Source organism: Balaenoptera physalus (assembly GCF_965194825.1).
Source record: "Balaenoptera physalus genome assembly, chromosome: X".
NCBI lineage: Eukaryota > Metazoa > Chordata > Mammalia > Artiodactyla > Balaenopteridae > Balaenoptera > Balaenoptera physalus.
Window position 1 is genome coordinate 86,400,393 of NC_138903.1, and position 14,362 is coordinate 86,414,754.

The 14,362-nt window shown below is 36.9% G+C and overlaps 1 protein-coding gene across 5 annotated transcripts in view; it reads left to right on the plus strand.

Annotated features, from left to right (window-relative positions):
- Positions 1–14,362, plus strand: part of DIAPH2 (diaphanous related formin 2) — an 865,471-nt gene that overhangs the window by 813,591 nt on the left and 37,518 nt on the right. The window lies entirely within an intron of this gene.

Below are 14,362 nucleotides of genomic sequence, written 5' to 3' on the forward strand. Positions count from 1 at the left end.
TTAAGGACCCAGTTTTAATGAACAAATAGGGCTAAATTGTAATTAGCATATCAATTGTATGTGAATTGATGCTTATAAGGTACTTGAGGGGATTTGAAAAGTTTGTTCTCTTAAGCATTTTTAATATTCTCCTTATAATCTTATTTATACTATTAATTTTAGATTATCTATGGGGAAGGAGTTTGCTTAACAAAAGTAAACATCAACCCTAGTCCCTGGGAAACTGAAGAATTCTGAGTTAGTCACTTTTTATTTATTTAAGTAAGTATTGTATTACGTAACATCTGTGAACCAGATTCTGTCCTAAGTAGCAAGGATTCAAAGATATGACAGGACACATCACTATCCTCATATAACTGACAGTCTAGTGGGAGAGACTAAGGTGGAAACAAATAATCACGTTAAAATCTTTTGAGTTGGATAACGGTGTATACGGGTTGCTGGGTGAATGCAATGGAAGAAAGACTCAACTCTTAGTGGGAGAAGGGAAGCAGGCGATCAGGGAAGGCTTTATATTTAGGTTGAACTTTAAAGGATAAAAAGTGGTTTTCCTAGTAGACAAGGAGGCCAGAGTGGGTAGTCAGTATCTGAGGTTTGGGGCACAACTCTTTAAAAAGCTGAGAGAAATGGAGGCTTTGCCACGGTCCTAGAACTGCAAAAAATGAAAAATGTATGGTTTGGGGAAAAAAAAGTATATGGCTTGAGGTACAGATGTGAAGAGGCAAGGTGAGAGATGAGGCTGGGGAGTTGGACACAAAGGAGTTTGAACTTTTATATGGTGTAGGGTCCACTGACAGGTTTTAAGCAGAAGAGGGCCATGATCAAATTTGGGGTTTTAGAAAGTGACCTCTGGGAGCCATTTGGAGTAAGAGACTAGAGCAGTGGTTTTCAAACACTTTTTCTTTTATGCAGAGAAAACTTTTCCAAATAAAATCTTCTAGCTAACCAAGATAAGAGTGGTATTTTATTAGAATAAACGTGTGTGTTCAAAGGTAGAACATTTATTTACTAGGAGGTGGTGAAAACAGACGGCTTCAAACTAAAAAGTGTAAAATTGGGGATATACCTTACAGCTCCTGTGTTACATCAGATTCAGCATCAAAATTACATCTGATTTATTACTGTACCATATTGAGACAACTCTGATTTGCAGTAATAAGTTGTTGTAAATAATGTTTTAAACAAATCTCCTTGCCATGTCAGGGTATTCTTCAGTTGAACTGATCTAGAAATATAAAAAAAGGACAGATACTGGGGGGAAAAGAAACCCTAAGAACAGTCACAATGGCTCAAATAATTTACCATAAATAGAGACATTAAAAACTTTTTAAAAATGTAAAAATCATGTTGGGGGATAAATGAGGAGTTTGGGATTAACATATATACACTACTATATATAAAATAGATAACCAACAAGGACCTACCGTATAGCACAGGGAACTATACTCAGTGTTTTGTAATAACCTATAAGGGAAAAGAATCTGAAAAAGAATTATATATATATATAAAACACAACATTGTAAATCAACTATACTTCAGTAAAAATTAAATTAAAAAATAAAATAAAATTTAAAAAATTCAATTCAACCTATAGTATTACATCTCTATTTTATGAATTCACTTTTTGTTTCCATGTGCATGGTAGACACAGTAAATGTCTGCTGAATTAATATCACCAAGAACAAAGTAAAAATTTCACCAACAAAATACATACTTAAATAGCATGAAACCACAAGTATTTAAAATCAAAAGTAGCGGGCTTCCCAGGTGGCGCAGTGGTTGAGAATCTGCCTGCCAATGCAGGGGACACGGGTTCGAGCCCTGGTCTGGGAAGATCCCACATGCTGTGGAGCAACTAGGCCCGTGAGCCACAATTGCTGAGCCTGCGCGTCTGGAGCCTGTGCTCTGCAACAAGAGAGGCCGCGACAGTGAGAGGCCCGCGCACCGCGATGAAGAGTGGCCCCCGCTTGCCGCAAATGGAGAAAGCCCTGGCACAGAAACGAAGACCCAACACAGCCATAAATATAAAAATAAATAAATAAATTTAAAAAAAAAAAAAAAAAGCTCTAAAAAAAAAAAAATCAAAAGTAGCTCTCTCGCAAGAGAGAGAGGGGATATGGGGATATACGTACGCATATAGCTGGTTCACTTTGTTATACAGCAGAAACTAACACAACATTGTAAAGCAATTATACTCCAATAAAGATGTTAAAAAAAAAAAAAGTAGCTCTCTTCTACAGCAAGACAGATATTCACTGGTATTTGTCCTCTGGTCCAACTTCCAACTCTGATTTATACAATCCTGACCTACCAGAAAATTGGGATAGATATCACGTCATATCTATCCCAAGAAGATCAAAAAGAGGTCATGCTTTAAGAAAGAAGAGACTCATGTAAATTTGTATGGGGTTAGAGGAGAGATGTCCCTCTCCAGTTCCATTAGAAACTGCTGCTAAGAAGGGTTGGGAATAAACATCTTCGAATCCTACCCACCTCTCAAGATCCACATCACATTTCACCTTCTCTATGTGACACACTGATAGCTCAGTATTTCCTAAGGGTCGCCCACATGCCAGGAACAGCACTAGATGCCAGAGATACAGACATGAAAAAGAGTAGCTCTCATTATAATTCCTAGCATCCGTTTTCACTCGCTTGTTTTTAAATTATTTTTCCCATCTATATACAAGACTCTAAGGCCCGTAAGAGCAAAGTTTCTGTAAGTTCAATTCAGCATACTTTTATTTGCCACAGGCTTTGTGGCAGGTCCCATGTTAGGTGTTAAAGATACAAAGATGTAGAAAAAAATCCTTGAGTAGCTTACAGTTCTAACCTGTATAAACCCTAGAGGGCTACTACAGTATACATATGCGTAGCCAGTTAGCTGTGAGGATAAATCCTTCAATGCTCTGACTAGATCAAAAATGAGATTAAAATATATATTCTCCTTTTCAAATGTGTCATTTTGATTTCACTTTCTTATTGGGACCCTGTGGATGCCACATGAAACACCCTTAGGTTCCACTCCAGTTATATCCATACTTTATATCCTAGGATAGGCCATCACCCTACAAGGATTTTATTATGTTAACCATCGCAACAAGTCCTTTGCATTATGAATGTGTAGGGTTCACTTTCACACATTACCATATATCTCAGCATTCCTTATACTTATTTAAAGCAGATGGTGGGGAACCTTTATTTTTTTTATTGGAATATTTTGGTGGTGGTGGTGGTGGTGGTATTGGGATATTGTTGTTGGGGGGATTTTTGTCACCTTCCTTTAGTGCTTATCGCTATGCATCTGCCATATTTGATGATGTGTATCCTTTGTTTTAGTATCATCCACTTGGATCAGTTCCCCTTCCAGGTTTCTGTTTGTCTTGATGCGTGTGTTTGTTTTGCTTTAAAAGAAAATCAACAATTGAATTGCCAGTGACAGACACACCAGGATCATTCTTAACAGATGTGTAGAGATAATTTCTCTTCCCTTAAAGTCTGTAAGTTATCATCCTCTATAATGCCTTTTAACTGCAACTCAACCACAGTAGACTACTAACTACCAAACAGTTGACTGCTGCCTAGGATGTGTTTTCAGTCGTTGGCTTTTCTAAGTAATTACTTGTCAGAAAGGAAGGGGAATGGATGAAAATATCCATTCTGACACCTCCCGAAATGGAAGTGTTAGTTGACTGTATCTGTTACATCACCCTGTACCCATTCAGCATCACTAATCACAATGCTAAGTGACCTTTTACTTTACTCGGCATTAAACTTGTGCTGCTTGACCTTTGAGCCTCAAGCAGGCCTTTCCCTGGAACCCTGCTGTATCTTTAGTACTAAACTCTTGAATCATTATCCATCCTGAGGATCTGCCTTGCCTTAGAGGTACTCTGACATTTGCTAAGACTTCCCATTGGACTTTGCAGACATTTCCAGATCATGACAGTGTCATTTGATATCTTGGTTTTAAACATCATCAGAGTGGCTTGTGCTGAAGAACCTGGACTAAAAAGAAAATGGTAAAATGAAAACAACAAGGCTCTTTCTTCTGTGGTTGTTCAGATGGCATGGAAAAATACTTAGATTATTTTTTTTTAATTATGAGCACAGCCATAAAGCCATGACTGTTTTTCAAGGGATCATAGTATAAAATAGAGAGCCAACAGTAGAAAAGATACAAAGTAGCCCATTTGCAAGAGGGTTTATTTTTAGATAAGCCTTGCAGTTAATAAAGCCAATTTTAATAAAACTTTATTGTTTATTAACTACTTGAAAAAATTTTTACAATACCTTATTTGAGCCTCACAAGAAACATGTGAGCATAGTAAGATAAATTGACCTCCTGGGGCTTCCCTGGTGGCGCAGTGGTTGAGAATCTGCCTGCCAATGCAGGGGACACGGATTCGAGCCCTGGTCTGGGAAGATCCCACATGCCGCAGAGCAACTAGGCCCGTGAGCCACAATTACTGAGCCTGCGCCCCGCAACGAGAGGCCGCGATAGTGAGAGGCCCGCACACCACGATGGAGAGTGGCCCCCGCTTGCCGCAAATAAATAAATAAATAAATAAATAAATAAATAAATAAATAAACAAACAAAACTGGATTGAATTCATTAAAAAAAAAGAAAGGTAGAATTCTCTAAAAAAAACCAAAAAATTGACCTCCTCACTTTGCAGGTGAAGAGACTGAGGATTAGAAAGATTGACTCATTACTGGTTTCCTGGCTTGAATGAGGCTGAGCAAAATGTAAGCCTAGGACCTCTGAGTCCAGATTCTGTGTGCCTTCCATTATATCCTGCTGAGTCTACTTCTAACGTGAGATTTGTGTGGATCATTCAGGAACTTTAAATGACACAGCAACCCATGCTCAGGTCAGAACTTAAAACTAAGGTAGATATTAAGGCAATTACACAATCTATTTCTTCACATACTAAATTAGCTACAACAGAATTTTAAAATCTTGTCTTCATTATTTTCTGTTAAAATGTCTCTGGGAAAATTAGAATTCTGCTAATTGATTTTTTAAAATTCATAGTAAGCCTTCATACCATTGAGGCATATCTGAGAAGACTAAAATCTATTTTATTTATTTTACAATCTGAAAAGGGAGTATTATAAAAATTAATAAGGCTTCCTAGAGAAGGAAATAAAAGTTTTAAAAATGAAGTAATGATAAACAGTAAGCTCTTTAAATATGTAAGAGGCATATAGAATTACAAAGCAACCTGGGGGGGACCAATTGGAAGGATTGATGACAATGAAAGTAAATGCATTTTAGGATATTTGGCAGATTAATCCTTCGCTTTTATGCCCTCAGAGATACGAGGCCAGTAGCATGTCTTAAATCTAGGCTTCTGTTACAATCTACTTTTCATCATCACTGTGAAGAACGGTGAAATTAAAAAAAAAAACTATCACTGTGTGGGGCATTTTTGTTTAATTGGAGGATAATTTTACACTTAGTATTTCTCCTTCAATTTCAAACATTATCACTTTAATTACTTCAAGGAAGTAGTTGATTCTGTCAAAAAGTTAAGGAAACTGAAGAAAGAGAGTTTGCAGTTGACACTCAGCTGTTCTGAGTTCACTGAAAGTGAAATGCCAAGCTGCCAGGGGTAAACTGCAGGAAGCTCTCCTGAGGTTCACGAGTGGGCCGAGAAGTGGCAGATGAGCTTCTGTGTGGGTAAATGTATTTAGAAAAAAAAACGAAAGTAAAATAAGCCAGGCTGCCTTCACAGGCTGGCAGGCTTCCGGCTTCTCCGTTCCCATCTTGCAAAGGAATCTAGGAGTGACTGGTAGCTGTCCCCTGAAAAAATGAGCTCAGGAAGTTGCCAAGGCCACAAAGGTCAACATTTCTGCTGGTCTGCATCTGGAAAAAGATTGGCATCCAAACAGAAGACATTCTGCTTCCTTTGTACACGATGAAGGTCCTCCAGACTTGATGAAATATTGTAGGTAATTCTGATGGCTGCTCCTTTTTTAAAAAAAAATACTGCTGCTGCTGCATCGGGCCAGAGAAGGCATTTGTAATGAACTGGCAAATAGTGAGAATTCCCTGTTATGAAAGGCTAAAAAAAATTAGGGCTCTTCTGTTGGAAAATATAGTGGTTCCGTGAGGCTATGCTCAGAGTCCATCAAATGAAATCATAAAAGCTTTGGATAGGATATGTGCAAACCTGTTTACCAAAGCCGAGAATATTGGAACTAAGGAATATCCTTGAAACATTACGGAAGTAAACAATGGGGAAGGGGTGGTACTATACATGACTCGTGGAACAAGTTACCCCAGAAGTTGTGAAGAACTAGCGTATTTATTTATTTTATTGAAGTATAGTTGATTTACAATGTTGTGTTAGTTTCAGGTGTACAGCAAAGTGATTCAGTTATACATATATATATCTATTCTTTTTCAGATTCTTTTCCCTTATAGGTTATTACAAAATATTGAGTATAGAGAACTAGCATATTTTGAAAAGTAAAGTGATTCGGGTCAATTCATCCATGAATTGTGTAGGCACATGGTTAGCAGAGAGAAGGTGGGAAGCAAAGGAGGACAAACCATTTCTTTCTATAGAGCAGCCCTTGGTGAAGCTCACCAGAAATAGAATCATGAGGCAAAACAGATCATGAGTGTGGTATTCTTCAGGTTTCTAGTTGAAAAATGTATTCAAAATAAAAAATGTATTAAAAGGGTTAGTATTGAAGATGATAATGCATTTATGGATTGCAAAAATTCTTGTTCTTGTCCTACTTTTGACTTCACCATTGTTCATATAAAGCACCATCCTGTCAAAGTCATGGACCTAGAAATTCAGGCTCAGTGCTTATGGGGGCCGTACGATGTGGCACTTCAGGTTATGGACTTTGAAACTCCATGGATATCCACTAGTTATTCACTGCATGATCTTGAGCAAGCGTTTTAATTTCCTGGAGGCATACTCTCCTCATTTGTAAAATGGCTTCCTAATACCTACCCTGTAGGATTGTTTGAAGAATCATTGACATATAGCATCTGCAAGTCACTTAACAAAGTCCATGACACCCAGCAAATGCTAAGTGGCAGCTCTTACTATTATCGTGGCTGAAATGAGCCATGTGTACCGCCCTGGATTCAAAAGCACGGAACAAATATGATGGCTAAGGTGTGCCCCCATTTTCCTAATAGAATTCTTTTTTAAGTTTTTGACCATTTTGAATATAGATAGCTTCTCAAAAATGTAGATGAAATAGTAAAATATCTAATTATGATATGAAACTCATTTAATTGTACAGATGTATTCAACTTGCATATGGTGTAATATAGTATCTTCATGTAGAAAAATTGCTTTCCCCCCCCCACTATCCCATCTTGTAAAACAGTGTTGTTCAAATTCTTCACACATATCTCTGACATCAGTGTTTCTATAAGCACGGGAGCCAATTTTTGAGTCACCTAGCGGTTTTCTGGAAAACATCACATTCATGTCCGTCTAAGTTGTTAGATAGAGATACAGCACTTTAATCGGTGTATGATAGCATCCCTGTCACTTTTATCCCAAGCCACACATCCCTTTGCGTAACACTAGGTCAGTTGATTATTCCATTCATTCTAAATATGTATCTTTTTTTTATCATCTTTAGGTATTTACTGAATTGCAATTTTAGGTGATCTTTCAAAGGCTATTGTTTTTTGTTTTTTAACCATCATATCCAACACTTTACTCTGAGAACATACCCTGTAAATAATTCTTAGGTCTTGTTACATTTTGTGGTTTCCAACCCCTCCCCCCAATTCTGTAAATTTACCTCCATAATCACCTAAAGCTCAAATCGAGTTTGTCCCAGACTAATGTGTGTCCTCCAAAGAGTACTTTAATATTAAAAAATACAGTAATTTAGATAAAGCTCCTTATAATTAAAGAATGTATAAGGACTTGAACATAAGACAGCTTCCTTTTTTCTGAGACATAACTGGGAGGGGGGAGGCGTGCCTTGGATTTTGGAGGGTAAGAATATACATGTTCTTAATTTTTACCCAATTATATGACTTTGAAAGCATTCATGTTTTTAATTTTTATTCATTCCATATTTATGTTGAGTGTTGGGATGATCCAACCATGTAGGTGGCAAAGTTCTTGCTGTTATAGGGATTTTCAGACCTTGGAGAATATTCAATTCAAGAAAAATGTATAGAACACCTACTATGTGCAGAGCATTTGCAGGGAGAAAGATGTGAGCTGAGCCCCTGTTCTTAACAGCTTATAAGCTATTCCAGGGGATAAAACAAATATACAAATAATTCTTACCTGGGAAAATAAGCTATAAACTGCTCTGAGGATTCACAGACAGGAGAAGCCATATCCAGTTAAGAAATATCAGAAAAGCCTTCAGGAGGTCGGTCATATTTGAGATGAAACTTAAAGGATCTGTAAGATATTCATAGGCATTTCGAGTAGAATAGGGAGTAAGGGGACCTGAGCCTAATAGGGGGGGCAAAATGACATGAGCAAAGGGATGGTTGAAGAAAAGCAAGAAGGATATTCAGGAACAATGAGTAGCACATTTAGATATAACAGTTAGATGTAATGTAGAATTTATGTGAACAATGGGGAAATGAGGCTGGGTTGTAAATGAAATTAGGCTACATTGCAAAGGCCTTCTAGGCTATGCTCAAAAAGTTTATTTTTATCCTGTAAGCAATAAAAGATTTATTAACTGGAGACTGAGTTATGCAATCGGGTTTGTATTTTAGTTACCTTTCTAAGTCGATTTCTAAAAATAATTGTGAGGAGATGCAAGTAGTCTCAGAGAGAGAACAATAGATTGGGAAATAATTTAGAGATTTATTAGAGGATTTGGAGACCATTTGGATATTGGGTTTCGAAGCATAGGAAGATGGGCGATGATTAGGTATATAGCTATCCCATTTAGTTGTATAGGTTTAGTGGAGTAATCAACAAATTTGGTTACGTTGACATTGGAATAAATGTGTAAGGGTCCTCTAGACGTGGTTCCCAAGGCAGTTCATACAGGAAAATAAAAGGTGGAGAGAGAAAGTTTACATGTAAAAAAAAATACACGATAAATCATCACATGGAAAAATACAATTTTCACCAGCAAGAAATTCTAATTAAAATAACAGTAAGGTAGCAACATGTATCTATTAGAATGTCTAAGCACAAAGTGAGGTGAGGGAGGAACTGTAGGGAAACAGGTACAGTCTGATGGTGGTGCCACTGCACGACAACTCATAGAAATGTGTACATGAAACAATGTTAAGTGAAAGAATTAGATCCCAAGAGAGTATATAAACACTGATTATATCTATAATAATGTGTGTATGTTGACACATACTGGAAAAGAATTTAAAGGAATGTAAGTAGTTTAATGTTCATTTGCATTTTCTTTCTGGAACAGTTATTTAAGTGCATTCTAATTTAAAAAGAATGGAATGAAAAATGATTTCCCATCACACCCCTAAAACACATACACATACACAAATCTTTGCAAATAGATTGTGGTAAAATTTGATGTTCATTGTTTGAGATGTTGCAACATTATCTATAAATCAAGGACGTAATTAAAGTTGTACTTCCCTTCCTTATCTGCCATAAGTCTGATGAGGCATTTTTTGATCACTGTTTATTATAGTAATGAGGAAAGAGGAGATCTTCTCCGCATAAATCCTGACAATCTGCGTTTTAAATTCTCCCTCACCATGAGTTTTTTCCCCCAAAATAAATACAGAAAGTATAAGCTTGCTATTGCTGATTCTCGCTACCATCCTCTCAATACTCAGTAGCTCATTTTTTTTTTTTTTTTTTGGCTGTGTTGGGTCTCCGTTGCTGTGGACTTTCTCTAGTTGCGGCGAGCGGGGGCTTCTTATTGCGTTGGCTTCTCTTGTTGTGGAGCACGGGCTCTAGGCGCGTGGGCTTCAGTAGTTGCAGCACGTGGGCTCAGAAGTTGCAGCACGCGGGCTCTAGGGTGTATGGGCTTCAATAGTTGTAGCACGTGGGCTCAGTAGTTGTGGCTCGTGGGCTCTAAAGCACAGGCTCAGTAGTTGTGGCACACGAGCTTAGTTGCTCTGCAGCAAGTGGGATCTCCCCAGACCAGGGATCGAACCCGTGTCCACTGCATTGGCATACGGATGCTTAACCACTGCGCCACCAGGGAAGTCCCCAGTAGCTCATTCTTGAACTCTACCTGTTAGTTGATAGTTGTGTTTCCCCCCCCCCCCCCCGCCAGGTTGATACATTTGAGATGTGTTTATTAAGCACACATAGCTAAGGTTCAGATTTATATGCAACTAACACACTGAATGAACTGAATGCCTACTATGTGCCAAACGTTGTTGCCTGGCACTCTACAGAGAAGATCTCACTTGATCTTTTTTTTTTTTAATTTATTTTATTTTTTATACAATTTTTCAAGGTTACAATCCATTTACAGTTATTTCAAAATATTGGCTATATTCCCCATGTTGTGCAATGCATCCTTGAGTCTATCTTACACCCAATGGTTTGTACCTCCTACCCCTGCCCACCCCTATAGTGCCCCTCCCCCCATCCCCATTGGTAACCACTAGTTTGTTCTCAATATCTGTGAGATCTCACTTGATCTTGATAGTGACCATCTGAGGTCTGAAACATTATCCCTATTCTAGGCATCAGTTCAGTACACAGTTCTGTTCAGAGCCTAGGACAGTGCTCTTTCTTTTCTGCCATGGTACCTTTGAAGTGGCTAGCTTCCAACAAAAAGAAGGTACACTGTGTGTTATGGCTCATAGTATAGTTTTAAATATATCACATAGATTTTTAGAAAGCAGCATATTTTTAAGAAAGATCTTCCTAAAAACGAAGAAAAAAAGAAGTGTGCTGCTTTTCCTCACTTAAAAAAAATGTATATAGTTGCTATAAAATTTCTTTATAAGGGCATTTCAAAACTTGATACAAAGCAATTCAAAATTATACCAGCAATTTAAGTGGAATCCAAGCATGCAGCAAGATTCTCTACTACTTTAATGATTTCAATTAAATAAAACTTATGAGCTGATAAAAAATTTTGAAGCTTTATTTAAAGAGGTGCATGATGTTGGCATGCTGACCCATTACAACAGGAAATTAACGTAGCATTACATAATACAACACATAATGCAAACAAGCCATGGAAAATCATAAACAAACCAGAAGGACTAAATGGAAGCATCAAGGGGTGATTGGTACAATAAAGTATATTAACTATAAGAACGTTTTCTCACTCATCATATAACATTATTAAGACTGCATTGGGATGATTACAATGCTAGCTTCTATGTGACTGCTGGAATATTACTGAGATTGGAAATGTATACCAGATGATCACCAGTATTTTAAGGTGGGGGCAGGAGGGGCTGCTGGTATGAATCATGCAGAAAGATGAATTGAAAAACTATCTTGTTTAACAGAAGAAAAGGAGAGTTTGGGTGGAAAGGTAAATATTTTAGAAATAGGATATGTGGCTTTAATGTAATGAGATACATATACATAAACCATGTATACACAAAAATTCATCTCCTTTTGCTCTAGTCACACCATGTTTGTGGCTCACAGGAGTAAGATGAGGAGGTCATTGTTCAGAAAAAGAATTTGAGTTGAAGTCAGTGAAAGGAACAGCATTTTCTAGCATTTAAAACAGATACCCAATAGTGAGTAGCATACAGAATGCATGCAAAAAAGGTATTGCTTTCTAATCAAGTTCTAAATACTTCTATTGACGACGTACAGCTCATTCAGATTCCAGAGACTAATTGGGAACAGAGACTTTATGAAACCGAGCACTCATTTAACTTGTTCACCTGACAGTTGGCTTTGAATTATATTTTATTACCAGTCAACCTAAATTAAAATACCCAACTCATAGCAAAACCCTGAAAACAGTGTCTTGAATACTAAAGCACATTCTGTATGTCAGTAACATGGAGGTCAGGACAAAGATTAACAAAAGCAATGACACTGAACATTGACGGGATACCAGCAGCTTTGAGCCTGTTGCATCAACAATGGGGAACATGACGGAATCACCAGAGAAAGCGATGCAGTGACTTTTCTAACTTACATTCACAGCTTGAAGAGCTTTTAACTTTTTGATCTTAACTATGTAGAAGTCTAATGCCTCATATATATATATGTATATATATATACACACACACACATATATATGTATATATATGTGTATATATATCTCCTATAATCTGTATTTATATATATATAATATATACATATATTATAGGATTTATATATAGGATCCAATGAACTTTTTCTTACCAAAGAGCTGGATCACTGAATGTTGTATTATAATATTACAGGAACTTTAAACTTATTGTTACTCCCTAATTACTTCTTTCGAGTGTTTATTATACAGGGCCATCAGAAGATCATGTTCTATCATTTTATTGCTATCTTTCTTCATGAATATCTATTTTCTAAAAGCATAATCATCTATTATCCAATAAATGAAAGAACAATTATGATTACATGGTTCATTACCTTACATCCCATTCCCTGCTTTAAGCCTTTCGGTTTTGTATCTTTATTGCAGGGTATTTATGACAAGTTGATTCTCTTCTCTGGAGGTCAGTATCATCATCTCTAAAATGAAGGGTTAGACTGAACTGAAATAATCAATAAATTCCCTTCCAGTTCTAAAATTCTATGTTCCATTATCTCCAAACTATTATACAAATTCATGAGGCTCTTTGAAAAATAGCTATCTTTTTAAAAACACTTTATTGACCCACATGAATTGAGAACTGATGTGATATCAACAACTCCCCTTTCCTTGAATCTGTGATGAGGGATTCATAAATGTGTTTGGAAATGTTTAGCCTAAGAGAAGGCACAGGGATAATCAGTCTTCAGGTTTATGATTAAAGAGTGACCAGTTTTCACTCTCTTGGTAAAGGATAGACTAAGAAGGAGCAAACTGTACCAAATCCCGGAGTGGATAACGTAATGGTGCTTCACAACATGTTGTAGAAGCTGGAGATGCTTAGGGAAGGTAACCATTTACTACAAAGTATCAGCTAACCTCCCCTCTAGAGCAATTTAAAGCCAGGGAGTTTTAAAAGGAGGAGGAGGGTGCAAAACAAGATTGGAGCTGTTTCTCCTAATTCTACATGCAGGCATTTTATGTATTTACTTATATATTTGGTAATTACTTATTTTTCTGAGCTGTTTCTCCTAAGAGAAAACCCTCAGACCTAGCCTATAGGAGATTGGCATTTAAAGATATAGACATCATCATTGCACCCAAAGTTAGTTTGTATGCACAAGTTTATATGTAGTTAGTTTATATGTATCAAGATGCAGTGACAGAACCTGATCCCTCCCCTTCCTCCACACTAACCAATTTACAATCTCAGTGTGTCAGAAGCTTGTAAATTATGTTGTATCTATTAATCCTAGTAATCACAGCACATTGTATAAAAAATAGACATACTTTCTTTCTAAATAATCATTAAGTACAAGTTCAAAATTGAGTAAGTCACAGTTGGTGGGCACAGAGACATAGCTAACAGTTAATAATGGGCTCATCTGGTGAACTTCAAGGTCTTCTTTAACATTATATGATGAAGGTCGTGGGTGGGCAGTGAGGATGACAAGCCAGTCAAGAAAGAAGCAGTTTTAATTTTTGTTCTTTTAAAAAAAATTTTTCCCATAAGTTATTCAATTCCATTTAAATATTGCAAAAAGCTGAATTGCAAATGTTAACCTAAACATGAATTAAAAACGTTGATATTTTATTTAACCTAAAAATAGTAATTACGGATAGGCTGCTTTTATGATTATCATGTTTAAAATATGTCATTTTACATTGGGAATACAGGGGGGATTGTCACTGTGATGTTATAATAAGAAAATTTGTTTTGACTGCATTAAAAATACAGAAGATGATTATTGCAATATAAGGGGGAAAGTTGTTTGCTTTTGACAGTCTGTCAGTAGATGTAGCCTAGGAAGAAAAGTATGGTAGCCGCTTTATATAAAGCAGTAGGAGAAGGACACAAGCTCAGAGAAATTTTTCCCAGCTGCTGTTATTAAAGAAATTCTTTTATAGAAGAGAGGCTGCTTTCTTTTTTCTTTCCGTTTTTGCTTCCATCTCTGAATCCTTTCCTTTAATGTCGCATGCAAAGCGTCTGTGCATGGCAGCCTGTAACTTCTGTTATTGAAACTGCCAACTGTTAAAATGGATTGAGTTGAACCAGAAGAGGAGAATGGCCCCACTGAGGCAAATGCATTTCTACACCCCTCTTTAATAAAATATTGTAAGGAATAGCTAGAAAGTTTCCCCTCAGACTTTCATCTAAAATTGTTAGATTGTAGCTGTGTGAAAGAATCATTAT